Source organism: Arachis duranensis, chromosome 10 (genome assembly GCF_000817695.3).
Source record: "Arachis duranensis cultivar V14167 chromosome 10, aradu.V14167.gnm2.J7QH, whole genome shotgun sequence".
NCBI lineage: Eukaryota > Viridiplantae > Streptophyta > Magnoliopsida > Fabales > Fabaceae > Arachis > Arachis duranensis.
In genome coordinates, this window is record NC_029781.3 from 90,291,311 (window position 1) to 90,308,296 (window position 16,986).

General features: G+C 34.6%; 1 protein-coding gene across 1 annotated transcript in view; it reads right to left on the reverse strand.

Moving 5' to 3' along the window:
• The window catches only part of LOC107470758 (protein EMBRYONIC FLOWER 1), a 76,971-nt gene extending 71,568 nt beyond the window's left edge, over positions 1-5,403 (reverse strand). The window contains exon 1 of the mRNA XM_052255151.1: positions 5,135-5,403. The gene's annotated coding sequence lies outside the window, so the exon portion shown is untranslated. The remainder of the gene's footprint in view (positions 1-5,134) is intronic.
• Positions 5,404-16,986: the final 11,583 nt, after the last annotated feature.

The window sequence follows — 16,986 nt, forward strand, 5'->3', positions numbered from 1 at the left end:
TCATAAAAATTATAAGAGAGAGAATTATTTTAGTTTTAAATTTAATTTTTTTACCATATATTAATATTTTATTTAGTCACTATAGAATTTCTTTTATATATATATCATCACTCGCGCATTTACTTATGATTCAGAAAACTCATTTATTTTATTTTATTCCCCACTCTGAAGAAATTACTATAAGAAAGAAACAACCACATAACTAATAAATTAATAATAACCTCTTAAAAGAAAAGTCCGCAGATAACGACCGTAATCGCGACGTACTATAAAGGAAATGCGATACCTGGAAAATTTTTAGGTTAAATTATTATATTGGTCACTATACTTTTGTGAAATTTTTAATTAGGTTTTTATATTTTTTTTTAATTGAGTCCTTACACCAAATTTTTTTTTAATTAAGTTCCTACACTTTTTTTCTTTTATTTAAGTCCCTATGCCAATTTTTTTTTAGTTGAGTCCCTATAAAATTAAGCCAATTATTACTAAGAAGGATTTAATTGAAAAAATAATTTAGTGCAGGGACTCAATTAAAAAAAAAAAAGCATATGAACCTAATTAAAATTTCACGAAACTATAAAGACTAACAAAATAATTGAACCAAATTTTTAAGTGTACTGCTGCAGTGATTTTTAATTATAGATCTTAATTATAAAAATATATATAATATATATAATTAAAATTAACAATTAAAAATTACTAAAATACTGGTGTACTCGTCTACTTAAAAACTTTTCCATAGTATTCTGCTTGGTTGATGAAGATGCACCAAAGGCAGGAGAGCTAAGAAAACAATTGTGGTTTTTCTGACAAATAATTTTTCCTCAATAACCAGAGGATTGCCTTTTCTGAGTACTATGGGCCTTTGATGTACCTAGCTCCGACTGCACACTCCTAGCTCTCCACCCACATCCTCCCCTTCCTGCCTGTGCCACATTTGTCGTCACCATCACCATCAGCAAGAGTACCTCACCACCACAGTCGACAACAATGACGGCCACCTCGACGCCAACAGCCTTGACCGCAAGATTAAGGTCACAACGCTGCACAGCATGCCGGTTCTTGCTTCTTCCTTCTCTCCTTCCTTCGCCACCTTCGCCATGAACCTCGTTCTCGTAATGACTGACATTGTTACCTTCCTGTGAGATCCGCCATTGATGCTCTAGGGTTTGGAAGCATAAGCTTGGCAAGAACGGTTACAAATAACGGTTAGAGTCAATATTGGCGGGTGGCAACACTGCTACTCCTTGGAATGCAGAATGCAAAGATCTACAACACGGGGTTGATAGAATGTGCGCAGAGTAACAAAAGAACACTGATGAAGCCTAAGGACCCAATCAAGATCTTCGTGTTCAAGCTGTTCGACGAGAAAGCAAGAGCGTGAGAGTGCGAGAGCAAGAGAATCCGTTGGGGAGGGAGAGGGGGAGGGGGAGTGCGTTGGGGAGGGGAGGGATTAGGGTTAGAGGGTTTGCCAGATCATTAAAATACGGTTGTCATGTCAGCATCGTGCTCGCTTCGGAGGCACGCTTGTCGAATTTTAAAATCTTTCGACGACTATTTTGTTAATAACAAAAGGCAAGTACTGTTTTGCCACCATCAAACAGGAACCAATTTAGTTTTTACCTTTATTGCAATCAACAGGACAAGGAGATCTTTTAAGCATTTCACCATTTATACCACTGACATTAATGGTGTACGTGACCCCTACATCCATGAGGCTAAGTAAATGCATCGCAGGTATTGTTTCATTGGAATAGAAATCCAAAGATCCCCTCAAATTTTGATGATGATCCATTCCCTTGTGTTTGCAAGGATATGAATATTCACAATTTATTCTACGGAAAGTTCCAGGACTTCCTATTCAACTTATCTAGACCAGCAACCTTGAGACTTATATAGTTAAGATCAACATGTCTCTTCATGTTCTCCTTATGAAGTAAATTAGACCTGAGGGAAGTCATGTCCATGTTACTAGTGACTGCGTGAGAAACAACCCGTTTGGGTGATCATATCCTACGAAGACAATATGGTTTGGAGTCAAAGATGCCCAAAAAGTACGAGAAGCCTCACCATCTTGCTGTAAGATTATCTTATGTAAACTACATCCTCCTATACTTCGAAATTAGAGGATCCACACTCTTCAAGACTCAAATGAAACTTGCCACTTCGAGTACTATCAAGCTGGTGAGGACCCATAGGTGAAAACTGTAATCCACTTAGTGACTTCTTTTGGGATCGGAAAACTTCAAATTTAAAGGGCAGTTGGGGTGGACACAGTTTATTCATACTCAAATTGTTTCCATCAATTGAAAAATAGTGAACCGACTTTCTTTTGCAAGGCTTCAAATTCTCTCTTTCTACCGTGTTATGTTTCTTAGGTATTCCATGAGATTTATCCTTGTGACTCTCTTTTAACAACCTCACCCCCATCTCATGCATGACACTGCAAGAAAGTCATTTGCTTTCTTTCTAACAGTTGATTTTTCCAACTTCGAACTTCTACTTTCAGCATCAGGAATAACCTCTCGTATTGATTCTTTGCCATAAGTTCCACAATTTCCATCGGTATATCATCGATGTTCCAGCCTTGGATAACTTTGTTGTCTTTTCACCGTATCCTTTCATACTACCTAGATTCTCTATACCTTCAACAGGTTTCTCTTTGATTCTTGCACCTGCGATTTCCTGAAAAGAATTGATAATCTTCTCATAAACATGTTTGCTATTAATACTTGATTGTCTCAAGATTCCAACTATTAGACATTCATGCATGTTGCACACAATGTGACATCTAAAACAACCAAAGGAATATATACTATAATAGAAAAGAAAGAAAGAAAGATATTTAGGTATTAATAACAAATACAATAAGAACGTCTTATCCCCTAGATGGAGTCGCCTACATGAATCAAATGACACTATTATGCCCAATCATGAATCATATTTATACTCAGTTCATTTATACTTAAATCTCTTTTGATGAGCTCATTCAAAGTTTTATTGGCTATTAACAATTCATGTCCAAAAATAAATAAATAGTTATAAAATAACTGCAGCAGAAATATTTAGTTATTTACAAGAAAACATCTCATAGATTATTCACAGAATGATAATAAATTAGCTTAACATAAGATTTATTTTCAGTTATGCTCATTTGACAGAATATGAAATCAAAAAGCATTCTGTGGGGATTTAACTAGCTACTTACTTCAAGATGAGCTCCTTTTCCTGCAGAGATAGAATTTGTGTGTTTAAAAGGAATGCTAGGCCCTCCAAAAGCATTGATTTCACTATCTTTCCTTTTAAGCTGATGTATATTTGACAGCTGCTTATCAGTGACTTGACAGCTGCTTTACCACAGTTTGTATCAGATTTGCAACTGCTACTGCAACAATTAAAGTCTGTTTGGCCATCTTTATCCATGTCCTTAGTTACACTTTCTTGATGACAGCTCTCACAACCAAAACATCTGTATGTTGGTACATCAAGTGGTGGAAGCGATGGATTTTTCTCAGACTCATTTACTGGAAATGGCCAACATTTTTTCCAGTCTTTCTTTCTTATTTCAGATACATAACCACTGCAGCAACACCAAATCAGATATTATGGTGTTATGTTCTGAAAGGGAAGTAAAAAATTATTTCTGATTTCTAGAAAGGTTCAATAAATTTTGAGAGAGAATGATGAGAGTTATCAAAGTTAATTACTAAACACTCTCAAACATATTTGTGTTAACCACAAATTTCTATACTTAGATATGAACCGCTTAATTCAACCTATCCTTGTTGCCATTTATTAACCAGCCATTAATTAATTTGCTTCCAACTTTAAAATGTTATGAATAAAATTAAATCACGTTATGATATCATCTAATAGCCTCAAGTTCCGAAACCTTCTTCCTGAGAAAATAAGATGGTATAAGCATCAATGCTTACCGTATCGAGAAGTGTTGGCATTTTCTAGTTGATGCCTTATCCCCAATAGCATCGGCAAGATCTATGGAGACTGAGTTAACTTGGACGAAAGACCCCATCATTAACTCGATAACAGCAATGTTACTAGGATATACTTTGAAATGTGCCCCGACAACCAGCCATTCACGCAAGCACACTAAAAAACCAAGAATTTCAAGAAGCAAGAGCAACAAATCCAATGTACCCTATTCACACAAAGCAAATCCAAATCAAATTTTGAAATAGTGAAAAAGAATATAAGAACTAAATGAAGCCATTATTTATCACATAAGAGTCACGGACTTCCATACATTTAAGGAAAACACCAGAAATAACATATATATATATATATATATGATGTGATAACATCATACCCATGTTCTTTAATGAACTATTAGTTAGGGTTCATGCAAATCTACCTACAAACTTAAGTGAATGACAACAAAAACAATGCCAAAATCTAACATAAACAAGCCACTACCAACAAAAGCTCCATACACAGTGAATGGTCACATAAAATAACAACCTCCAATATCCTGAGAGACACAAACCCTAGCTTTCAACTCAACAAAACAACACAAACAGAAGCTCATAACCAAGAATTGAAGGATAGAAGCACAACGCAAGAAACAAAACACACGAACACGAAGCTCATAAGACAAAAGCAAATTACCTAGGGTTTTCACAAGAAGTTCAACCATCGCAAGATTCACCACCATAACCAGCTTGTTTGGGAAGTGATTCAAGAAAATCACCCCGAAAACACGCCAAAGAGCCAACAAGAAAGAAAAATTGACCCCAAACAACCAGCGAATTGGGAAGATTAGGGCTCAGAAGCGCAACCTGCAATCACGCATTAAACATAATTAGCTCAAATTAATCAGTAATCAGAAATTTAAAGTAAACATAACAGTGGGAGGGAAGAAGAAAAAGCGCGAAACGACAACAATAAAGTAAAACCAGAAAATGGAAAAAAAATTAAAAAAAGAAACGGTCGGTAGCTGAAGTGGACACAGCATAAACAGTACAGTCAAGTTAATATCTCAAACCCGAACCCGAAAAACGCGGTTGTCAGTAACTGAAAACCCGGGTCAAGATCGACCCGGAATAATGAACCGAAAATGAAGCGATAAGAAAGAGGGTAATAGAACCACGACGAAGAATGGCGCACGCGAAATCACCTGAAGGCAACGGCACTCGATCTCGCTCTCTAGCGAAGCTGGTCATCGATTCTTCAACGGCTAAGCCATAAAACGACGCTGTTTGATAGAGCGCTACTCCGATAAGGCACCGAGCTGAGCTGGGCGATGCGATTCGCAGCTCAGAGAGAAGAATTTGAATGCGAAAATCACGAAAACCCTAGAGAGAGAAAGTGAGGAGAGAGAATGAGTAAAAGATGGGGCTCTCGATTGTTTCGGGATGTGAGAGAGAGAAAGAGTGCGCGTGTCTGAAAGTGTGAGAGTTGGAGAGAGAATTTTTTTCTTTTTTACTGTCGTCTTAGTTTTTGGGACAAAGGATCCTTGTTGTCCCTATATTAAAAAATTAATAGAAGGAAAGAAAATAAAAAGAAAGAAAATGAAAGGAAAAGTTTTTTTTTTATATTGTTTGAATGAATAGAAATTCGATGAAAATAAAATAGAAGAATTTTTTTTTGATGAAAAAAAATAAGAAGAAAAAAATTGTAACCAAATAAAATTATCTTAATATCTTTTTTTACATTATATATAAATTATCTTATATTAATGTATATAAATTATTTTTCTAATAAAAAAAATAATTGCAATTACATTTTAAAATTTTAACCTGTTATCTTTATTAACAATAATGTTTTTTTAAATTTATCCTTTTATGTTAGCTTTTAATAGCATAAATAAAAATATATATCATTCTTTTTAAATATATACATATATAACAAAACGCAAAAACAAATAACAACAACCAGAAAGATAGGTGTTTTCTTTTTTTGAAAAGATTGAAATTAGAGATTTTAATTTCTGTAATTGAAAAGGTAAATTTGTCTTTTTACTCATAATTTTTTTCTATCTCAATTTTCAGCCTCCAACTTTGACGTGAAAACTTTTAAGTGTGTTCTATATATACTTTTCTATTTTTCCTTCATTTTCTCTATTGATCCAAATGAAGAAAAATTAAATTTTTCATCCGTTTTCTTCTCCCCCATTTTTTTTCCTTCCAACGTCATCTCTTCCAAACAAACTATTAATAAGATAAAATGAGAATATTGTATTATGAAAAAAGTAAAGTATATTTTTTACATTCAAAGTTATAATTTTTTTTAAAAATATATATTTAATTTAATTTAATACATTTAAAATAAATTTTAATTTTATTCATGTCGTCAATTATTTGATGTCTAAAAATAATGACTAAAATAATAAATTTTTGATACTTTAAGAGTATTTTCTCTATTTTTTTCTTAGTAGCTATTTAATTTTTTTTTCAAGTATTTCTTATATTTAAAATGAAAAAGCTCAAATAAAATTGTTTTTACGTAAGTTGATCGTTAAAAATTAGCGATAAGTATTATTCTGGTCTCTAAGATTTAGGATCAAAATCTAATTCGTGTCTAATCTTATTTTGGATTTAAAATCGTCCTCAACGTTTTATTTTGTATTAAAATTGTCTTTTTCACTTTTTACAGACAAAAATGTCTTTATATTTGTTCTGACTCCAATCTCACCCTCCACCACCACCACCTCCCTTACTCCCATGTCCCCTTATTCCATGACGTTGTGTTTGGCGTCACTTCCTCCTGCACTTCTTCATCTTTTTGCTCTCCTGAGCTCTGCTAAACTCGCTCGAATACTACTTATAATAAATCAATTTGCAAAACAACTTAAAGTAGCTTTCATGGTAGATTAAAACACCTAAATCTCTTAATAATATAGCAAATTCACATGTAAATTGCTAAGAAAAATACAAAAAAGATGCTCACGCATTAAGAAGCACGCTGAAGCGAAAGAGAAAGGGGGAAGAACATAAGTAAACTCCCAAACTCTTGCTCTAATTTCAATTTCACTTATCTTCCAATCTAGAGCTCGAATTGACGAGTCATCAATGGCCACGCGTTTGTCTCAAAATTATCTACAAAACCCACAGAATAATTTGGTAAGAATCTAGCAATTTCTCACTCAGCCACTCTCCCCCTAATTTAAAAAATTTGAGATTTTGATTTTGAGAGATTATATGATTTTGGTGTTTAGGATCAAATTAGTCTTGTGGACTTGTCGATAAGGTAAGGAACCACTAACTCTTATGAACCATTAATGATTATAAACCCTAGTTTGATTTTGTGATATTTATGTGGAATTAAAGTGAGATATATATATTGTGGAGACAAATTTAGTGATATCAGTGACTAGAAAGCAAACCGTGGAGGTTGGATTTTTGTTCAATGAGGATTTAGAGCTTTGGACACTTGAGGAACAGAGATATTTGAGGTGCTTCGGCATTAGAGAGGAATCGGCCAAGGTATAATTTTGGTTTCTCATAGATAATTTGTAATGTCTTGTGAAAACATAGGCTAGATGACCATAGGATATGTTGGATTATGTTAGCATGTTGATGGTTAGTAAATATGAAAATGTTAAACTTGTTATGAATTTGTGTTGATTAATGTGAGTAATCTTTGGTGAATGATGATTTTCACTACAAAAAAGAGTTTAAATGGCATTGATATTACGGCAGTTTTAAAGAACTGTCGTAATATCCGGATATTATGGCATTTTTGGTTGCTGCCATAATTACCTTTGAGTTTGGTGGCAGTTATGGTGATTATGGGGTCACATATATATAAAAAAACTGCAACCCTAGCTCATTAAACGAAACACATTATACAGCGCTCTCGATATCCCTTCTCTCTCCTTTGTCTCCTCAGTGTAATTTACTGTTCAACCAGTCGATGATCTCAGCTCTTGGATCTTGGATCTTTCTTCCTCACATCTGCCGTCGACACTGCTTGCAAAGCCGGCAAGGTTATTTTCATAACCTTATCCCCTCCTCTCTCTCTCTCTCTCCCCCGATCTCAGATCTAGTGCCAATGTCTTTAGTAGCTTCTGCTTTATGTGATTTGTGATTGAGGTGGTGCCAATGTCTTCTCAGATCTAGTGCCAATTTTGATTCGGAAGAAACTTTTAGGGTTCGAAAGAACTTTTGAAAGTGACGAGGAGCAATTTGATTGAGAAAGCTGTTGTTCAGGTGAGTGGTTACTGCCTAACTCCAATATGCATGTGCTATTATCATTTAGGGCTGCTATCATGAAAACTGGGATGAAGTTTATTCACTGTTTTGCTACATTGATTAGGTCTTCGAAGGTACCTCTGGGATTAACAATAAGTTACAACTGTGCAATTTACTAGATAAGTATAACTTGTTTTTATTATTGTCTACTTTAGCTTGATTTCCATGTGACATTGAGTTTGCAAATTCATTGAGTTTACTATCTTTGATTTTTGCTTTCTGCTGTTTACTTCTTAGATGACCCTTTCTTCTGATTGCTCATTTTTTTTTAAAGAGAATCTGTTGTCCTTTGTATTTCTCCTCTGCTATCTAATTTTCTCTTTAATCCCAAAATAAAAAAATCATTGAGAAGTCTTGTTATAATATTTCCTTTGGCTGTTATCTTCGTTGAGAATTTCTTTTCATCTAACTTCAATTTCTTATCTATGGTTAAAAATTAAATGAATCTGTAATTGATATACTGTTTTAGGTGGCACTGGTGTTGCTGCTGGCATTGAGCAATGAAGTAAGAGTTAATGGTTATGGTGGTTCTGAGCAATGTGAATATAGTCTAGAACTAGCTCCAAGACCACCAATTTTAATCTTATTAATTATATATATTCATCAGTTCAAATCTTTATAGTTCTGCTTAATTAGTATTGGTAATTTAATTTGACTTTCACTCAATGAGTGTGATGAGTGGCAACAGATCATAAAACTTTGGCTCAACTTCATATAAATCTTTCTATTATGACACTTTGTTTAGTCCTTTATAGAGAAACCAAATGGGACCCCAAGCCATAAGTTTTTTTGCACCAAATAGGACTACATGCTTTTATCATTTGTTCTACAACAATTAGCGATACAACATTTCTGACAAATTTCAAAGCTAGTAAATAGTATAATTAGATATGATAAATTCTAGCTCCAGGCAAATGTGGTTGATTAGTACTAAATGCACAAAAAATACTAAAACTTCTAAAAACTCCTTAATTATTAGCTGCAACTAACATGAAAGGTGCATTTTTATGTTATAATAAAAAGTATTTTTCAATCATAAAAGTTTACTTCCACTTCTTTCTTACTCTCTGTAATACTATGTTCTTTTTAGTGTTCTGGACTGCATTGTAACTTGCACATTTGGTTTTTTGAGATTTTCAAAAGCTTTTGATTTTAAATTCTTCCTTAAACCCAAGCACATTGATACACCTTGCTTTGTTGAGGAGGGTCTAAGTCGCCTGCTCTTTGGGGCAAAATTGCAGGAGGAAAACAGACTTACTTTGTTTAGGCTTGATAATGGTAAAGTTCTAGAGTATCGAGTTCTTGTTGAATCAAGCAGGGTTTCCCCATATGACCTTGCAACTAGTTGGAGGGCTTATCAGGGGCAATTTTGTCGTTCAACTGTACGCAGGATACCTGATGTCAGCATAGATTCTGGACTTCAGACAGATGGTGAGGTTAGATTCTAAATACCAGTTACCTTTATTTTTCCCCTTCTCTAGAAAATGTGGTTTTAATTTTAGTTATTAATTAGGATGCGACTATCTTTATTCATTTATTTTCCTTCTATATTTTGTAGGAAAAATTAATTTGCATATACACAACTACTTGAGAAAGAAAAATTCACAAAGCTATTATGATTGCCACAGAATTATCATTTGAAAGAGGTAATTATAATTTTCTTATATTTTCTTTTAGAATACTATTTAAGTAAGTAAGTTTTTAATATCTAATTTGCGCATACAAGAATAATTTTCTTGCCTTTAGAATATATAGATTTTTGGTGGTAGGGCACTAATCCCTCGACCGGTATGGCACGACCTCACTAGGAGAAGGTGGTAAAGCATTAATCCTCTGATTCATTCCCCCTGGTGTCTGCGTTCAAGAGAAGGTGGCAGGACACTAATCCCCCGATGTTATTCCTCCTGGAGATGCGCAGACGAGAGACGGCATCCGGGTTAGCTACCGAAATATGTCGAGTTCTGGCAGTATAACCAACACGTGAGCTCACAGCCAGTAGAACAGACATACATCATGTGCATTTGTATGATTTGTTTGAGTATGTATTTGTATTAGTTTGCCTAATTACTTAACTATAATTAACTGCTATCTGATTTATTTGCTGCATTTGTATCTTATTTGTGCTTTCCTTACTTGAATTGTATGTCTGTGCAACTGAGAGACCCCTCGTATGGAAAAGGTGTGACGAGGGTAGTTCACCGGAGTTTGAAGCATTGGAAGAAGGAGAGATTGATGTGTTAAGTTAAAATTGGACCAGAACCTAAGTACCATAGATAATTCACCTGGTTTTTGGTTTAAAGTATAATTAGTTTTTAATTTAAGTGACAGAGTTCTAGGATTGCCTCTGGCTTTCTCGGAACCAATATATTATGTTTGTGGGCACCATTACCATGCTGAGAACCCCTGATTCCCATTCCATACATATGTTGTCTTTTTCAGATGTAGGTCAAGAGACACCTCACTAAGAGTCTAGAGTTTCTTTTGCAGGCGAAGTCGGTTGATGTATTTTGATTTTGGGCTATGTATGTGTATATATCTATTTATGTTTAGACTCTCCTTTGTGTATGTTTCACTTTTATATCTCATAGAGGCTTGATGAAGAATTAGGGTTTATTTTAAGTATTTTGGGAGACATGGGATTGTACATATATATGTAAATGTTCTCTGGCCGACCTTAACTTCGCAGGTCGAGTTAGGAGCTTGATATCCTATATCTGTTTACGTGAGTGTTACGCTTCCCGTTTTGCGACTTTTGTTTAAACTTTCCTTCAAGGCTCCTCGTTATAAATTCATTTCAACTATTATTATGTATATAATTTATTTTAGAGGTCGTATAATACCTCACCACCTCAGCTTTACAACTTAAGTATAAAGTTTTGTGTGGTAGGGTGTTACATTATGGTATCAGGAGCAGTTCGTTCTTGCAGAGCCTGAGAGACGGATTGATTATGCTTCTGGGGCATAATAATTTATATTCTGTGTATATGCTACTTAGGATATCTGATATGTATAGTATACTTGTTTGTGAGCATGCATTTGGGACTCTAAAAGCACTAAACTTGAGATAGATATTGAGACTGATCACCTTGATATCAATTATTTGGTGTGAACAAGGACCAAATGGTGTCTCACGGATCCGGGCGAGATACTCGGAAAGAAAGTCTTATGATTGAATCGACGCGAGGACATCAAGACAGGTACTCTGGTCCTGGTACAAGTAACGGTGGACAAGGTTATAAATCTATGATCTTTACTAACTTCCTTAAGAGTGGTCCACCTCAATTTAACGGAAATGTATGTCAACACTTTGAAGGCTGATCAGTGGTTCCGATACGTGGAGAAATTTTTGCATACTCAGCGTGTTCTCGAAGCACATGTTTTTAACATGAATTTAAATTTCTAAATCTTTATTTTTACTCTTTTAGACCCTAAATAATATTAGTTTTAAGTACAGTGAAGAGATTAAACTATGAAAAGGGGTGGTAACTTGGAAGTGAAGAAAGTTGAGATATGATGAATTATGATAGAGAAGTGCAAAAATGTTATGTAATTGATGAATAGGAGTGATGAGCGGATAATTTATATGCTTTTTGGCACTGTTTTTAGTATGTTTTTAGTACATTTTAGTTAGTTTTTAGTATGTTTTTATTAGTTTTTATTTAAAATTTACTTTTCTGGGCTTTACTATGAGTTTGTGTATTTTTCTGTGATTTCAGGTAATTTCTGGCTGAAATTGAGGGACCTGAGCAAAAATCTGATTCAGAGGCTGAAAAAGGACTGCAGATACTGTTGGAGTCTGACCTCCCTCCACTCAAAGTGGTTTTTCTGGAGCTACAGAAGTCCAATTGGCGCGCTCTTAACTGCGTTGTAAAGTAGACATCTTGGGCTTTCCAGCAATGTATAATAGTCTATACTTTGCCCGAGATTTGATGGCCCAAATCAGCGTTGCAAATCAGCTTCAGAATTCCCAGCGTTTAACGCCGGAACTGGCACAAAAATTGGAGTTAAACGCCCAAATTGGCACAAAAGCTGGTATTTAACTCCAGGAAAAGTCTCTACACATGAAAGCTTCAATGCTCAGTCCAAGAACACACCAAGGGGACCCCGTAAGTGAATTTTTACGTCATTTACTCATTTCTGTATACCCTAAGTTACTAGTTCACTATTAATAGGACATTTTGAGATTGTATCTTTACCTCATGACACATTACACATTTCTTATTGTATCTTCTACGGCATGAGTCTCTAAACCCCATGGTTGGGGGTGAGGAGCTCTGCTGTGTCTTGATGGATTAATGCAATTACTACTGTTTTTTCATTCAATCACGCTTGCTTCTATTCTAAGATATCACTTGTTCTTCAACTTGATGAAGGTGATGATCCGTGACACTCATCATCATTCTCACCTATGAACGTGTGCTTGACAACCACCTCCGTTCTACTTTAGATTGAGTGAATATCTCTTGGATTCCTTAATCAGAATCTTCGTGGTATAAGCTAGAATTGATGGCGGCATTCAAGAGAATTCGGAAGGTCTAAACCTTGTCTGTGGTATTCTGAGTAGGATTCAAGGATTGAATGACTATGACGAGCTTCAAACTCCTGAGGGCTGGACGTTAGTGACAGACGCAAAAGAATCACTGGATTCTATTCCAACCTGATTGAGAACCGACAGATGATTAGTCGTGCTGTGACAGAGCGTGTTGAACATTTTCACTGAAAAGATGGGAGGTAGCCATTGACAACAGTGAAACCCTACATACAGCTTGCCATGGAAGGAGCCTTGCGTGCATGAAGAAGAAGACAGTAGGAAAGCAGAGATTCAGAAGATAGAGCATCTCCAAAACCTCAACCTGTTCTCCATTACTGCAAAACAAGTATTTATTTCATGTTCTTTTACTCTTCACAATTAAACCTGAGAATTATTGATATTCTGACTAAGAGTTACAAGATAACCATAGCTTGCTTCAAGCCGACAATCTCCGTGGGATCGACCCTTACTCGCGTAAGGTATTACTTGGACGACCCAGTGCACTTGCTGGTTAGTTGTGCGGAATTGCGATTTCGTGCACCAAGGAGCCATAATGATATTGAATGGATGAACATGATAATTGAGGCCTGATTTGAGATTGTTGATGATTGAGTATGTTTAAGTTTTCTCTCTGTTTATAAAGTGTGTCGTGCACTATATCCCATGAATGTATTAGACACTATATCCCAAGAGCGTGGCGGGCGCTATATCCCAAGAGTGTAGGAGCACTTTACCATGGGAAATGTGTCGGGCACTATATCCCAAGAGTGTGATGGACACTATATTCTGAGAGTATGGTGGGCACTATATCCCAAGAGTGTGGAAACAATTTAACTCAGGGAATGCGACAGGCACTATATCCCACGAGTGTGGTAGGAACTATATCCCGAGAGTGAGACAAGCACTATATCCCAAGAGTGTGAAGGCATGTCAGAGAGATGATATCCGGGCTAGCTACTGGGTGTGTCGGGTTCTGGCAAAGTAACCGACATGTGAGCTCACGGCCAGTAAGAAAGGCATACATCATATGCATATTTGTGTTTTGTTTGATTGTGCATTACTTGAGCTTGTCTATGTGATTATTATGCTTACCTGCTATATTTGTTTCCTGCTGTATCTGTATTCTACTTGTGTTTATCTTTGTCTGTTTTGCTTCTCTGTGTGATTCTACCGGAGTTTTAGAGGATTGTGGAGGGAGGTGAAGAGTTGAGGGTTTTAGTTAGAGTCTAGTTAAGATTTAGAACCTTAGATAACCTACCCTGTTTAATGTTTTCAATTTATAAACTTTAAGATTTAAATTTGAATGTCAGAGTTCTAGGATTGCTTCTAACTTTTCCGGGACCTTATATCTTATGTATGCAGCACCATTACCATGCTGAGAACCTCCAATTCTCATTTCATACAGATATTTGTATTTTTCATATGCAGATCAAGAGGCACCTCACTAGACGTCTGGAGTTCTCTGCAGCGAAGTGGAACTTTTGGGATATTATATTTTGTTCTGGTTAGATATATCCATATGTATAGAACTCTCCTTATAAACTTTGATTTATTTTTGCACCTCATAGAGGTTTCATGGAGAACTAGGGTTTCTTTTTGTGTATTTTGGGACTCGGATTTTATATGTATGTATGTATATATTTTCCGGTCAGCTTTAGCTTCGTAGGCTGAGCTCCTGGTTTGATTATTTTTTATCCTTGACCCGTGTCTATATATATATATATCGGTTCTAAAGATAAAAATCCTTGTAAAAGAATGAAAAAATTGTGGTAAAGAAACAAATATTCTTCCTATTGAAGAGGGTAAAGACATAGTTAAAATACCCGTAGTTTTCCAAAGTCATGACACAATTGAAATATTGAAATATGTTCAGGCACCTGAAAATTGTCAAAATGATATGATCTAAATAAATTATGTATTTACATGAGAAAAATATAGCTGAATAAACATGATTATCGACAATATATTTGCATATAATGTATAACGCTAAATATTATGCATGAAAATGATGATCTTTAACAAAAAACCGTCAACGAATGGATGATTGTGAAAAATGAAAAGAAACCATAAAAAATGAGCTAGACTCACTTGCAAAACATGAAATTTTTGTTACTTGTAGTCCAAACACCTGAAGGTGTGAAACCTGGTGGATACAAATGGGTATTTGTGAGAAAACAAAATGAGAATAATGAAATTGTATGCTACAAAGCTCGATTTGTAGCACAAAATTTTTCTCAAAGACCTGGCATAAACTATAAGAAGACTTACTCTCTCATAGTTGATGCAATTACCTTGAAATATTTGATTAGCTTATCTACATATCATAAGCTAAATATGCATTTAATGAATGTGATCACATCCTATCTATATGGGTCATTAGATTGTGATATCTATATGAGAGTCTCTGAAGGACTAAAGATATCATAATTATCTAAAGAGAGTTCTCGAGGATTATACTCAGTTAGTTACAAAGATTTTGATATAGTTTAAAGTAATCTAGACGGATGTGGTACAATCGTCTTATAGAGTATTTAATGAAAAAGAGGTTCAAAAATGATGATATTTATCCATGTGTTTATATAAAAAAATCTGCATCAAGATTCATTATAATTTCTGTGTATATTGATCATTTAAATATCATTAGATTTCTTGAAGATATCCCGACAATCATAAATACTTTGAAAGAAGAATTTGAGATGAAAGATTTTGAAAAAATCAAATTTTGTCTCAGTTTTCAGATCGAGTATGTAACAAAAGAGATATTTATTCATCAAAAGACTTATACAAAAAAAGTCTTAAAAAGATTTTATATGAACAAATTACATCCAATAAGAACCCATAATTATTGTCAGATCACTAGATGTGAAGAAGGATTCATTCCGACCAAAAGAAGAAAATGAAAAAATACTACTTGATCTTAAAATATCATATTTTAGTGCCATAGTGACACTAATGTATCTTGTGGATAATGCATATTACAATATAGCATTTGATGTAAACTCATTAGCGAGATACAGTTCTTCTCCAACCAGAAGTTATTGGAATAGAATAAAAATGTGTTTTGATATCTTCGTGGAACGACCGATATGGGGTTATTTTATCTTTATGGATCTAAGTCACAACTAGTTGGCGATACAAATGTATGTTATCTATCTGATCTCTATAAAAATAGATCCTAAACAGGATACTTATTTACATTTAATGACACAGCTATATCATGGATATCTACGAATCAACTTACTTACAACGTCTTTCAGTTATTATTATAGATGTTATAATGGGGCTCATTTTTTTGCAAATGAAAAAAAAAACATGGTGTAACACCATGAAATGGAGGCTTAGCAAAAATATTCACTCCTATGGTGTCAGAGGCAATCGTAACCTACGTTTTGGATTTTTAAATTTTTTTTAATTCTGAAATTTACTAAACGCAGGCAACGTTTAGCATGTTTTAAAATTTAAAATATTTTATTTTTTCTTTTTGGCCTAAAACGCAGGTTGCATTTGGAGATCAACTTTTTTTATATTTTTCGTAGTAAAAACGCAAATTGCATTTAGGAATGTTTTTTTTTTTGTTTTTTTTGGGAACGAAAAATTTTTGGAAGCTGTAAAACGCAGCTTGCGATTTGAATTAAAAAATTTTTTAAACAACAGCCTTGCCTATAAATACGAAGCGAGACTCATGTTAGTGTCCTCACTTCACTTCTTCTACCCCTATTACTCTTTCTTTCATATTTGAATGATACATAGTGAATTTTTTCGGCATTTAATATTGTCAAAAAAAATCAGATTAGATGAGGTTGAAATTATGGAAGGTATTGCAAATATGCGAGTGTATTTGAACAGTGAGATTATATCAAACACACACGAAAGAGTGACTTTTGTATGTGAATGTCCGTTTTCATTTGCTATTCCATGTATCATGAGTTTTGTAGAGTTGCAAAATGGTCTTTGTGAGAACATACAAAGTTACATTTCGAAAAGAGTGAGCAATATTTTGTACAAAAATTCTGTACAAATATTTAGTGGAATGATACAGTTTCAACTAATGTCCATCAATGACGACGCATGCATGCAGCGGGTGTTCTATATTTATCAACAAACCCAATTTCACGTGCCGATGATAGAGTTGTACGTTGAGTTTGAATAGGATACGAAGATGAATGCGGTTGGCGACGATGTCAACATTGATGATAAATAATAATAATTTATTATAATAATAATAATAATATTTATTTATTATTA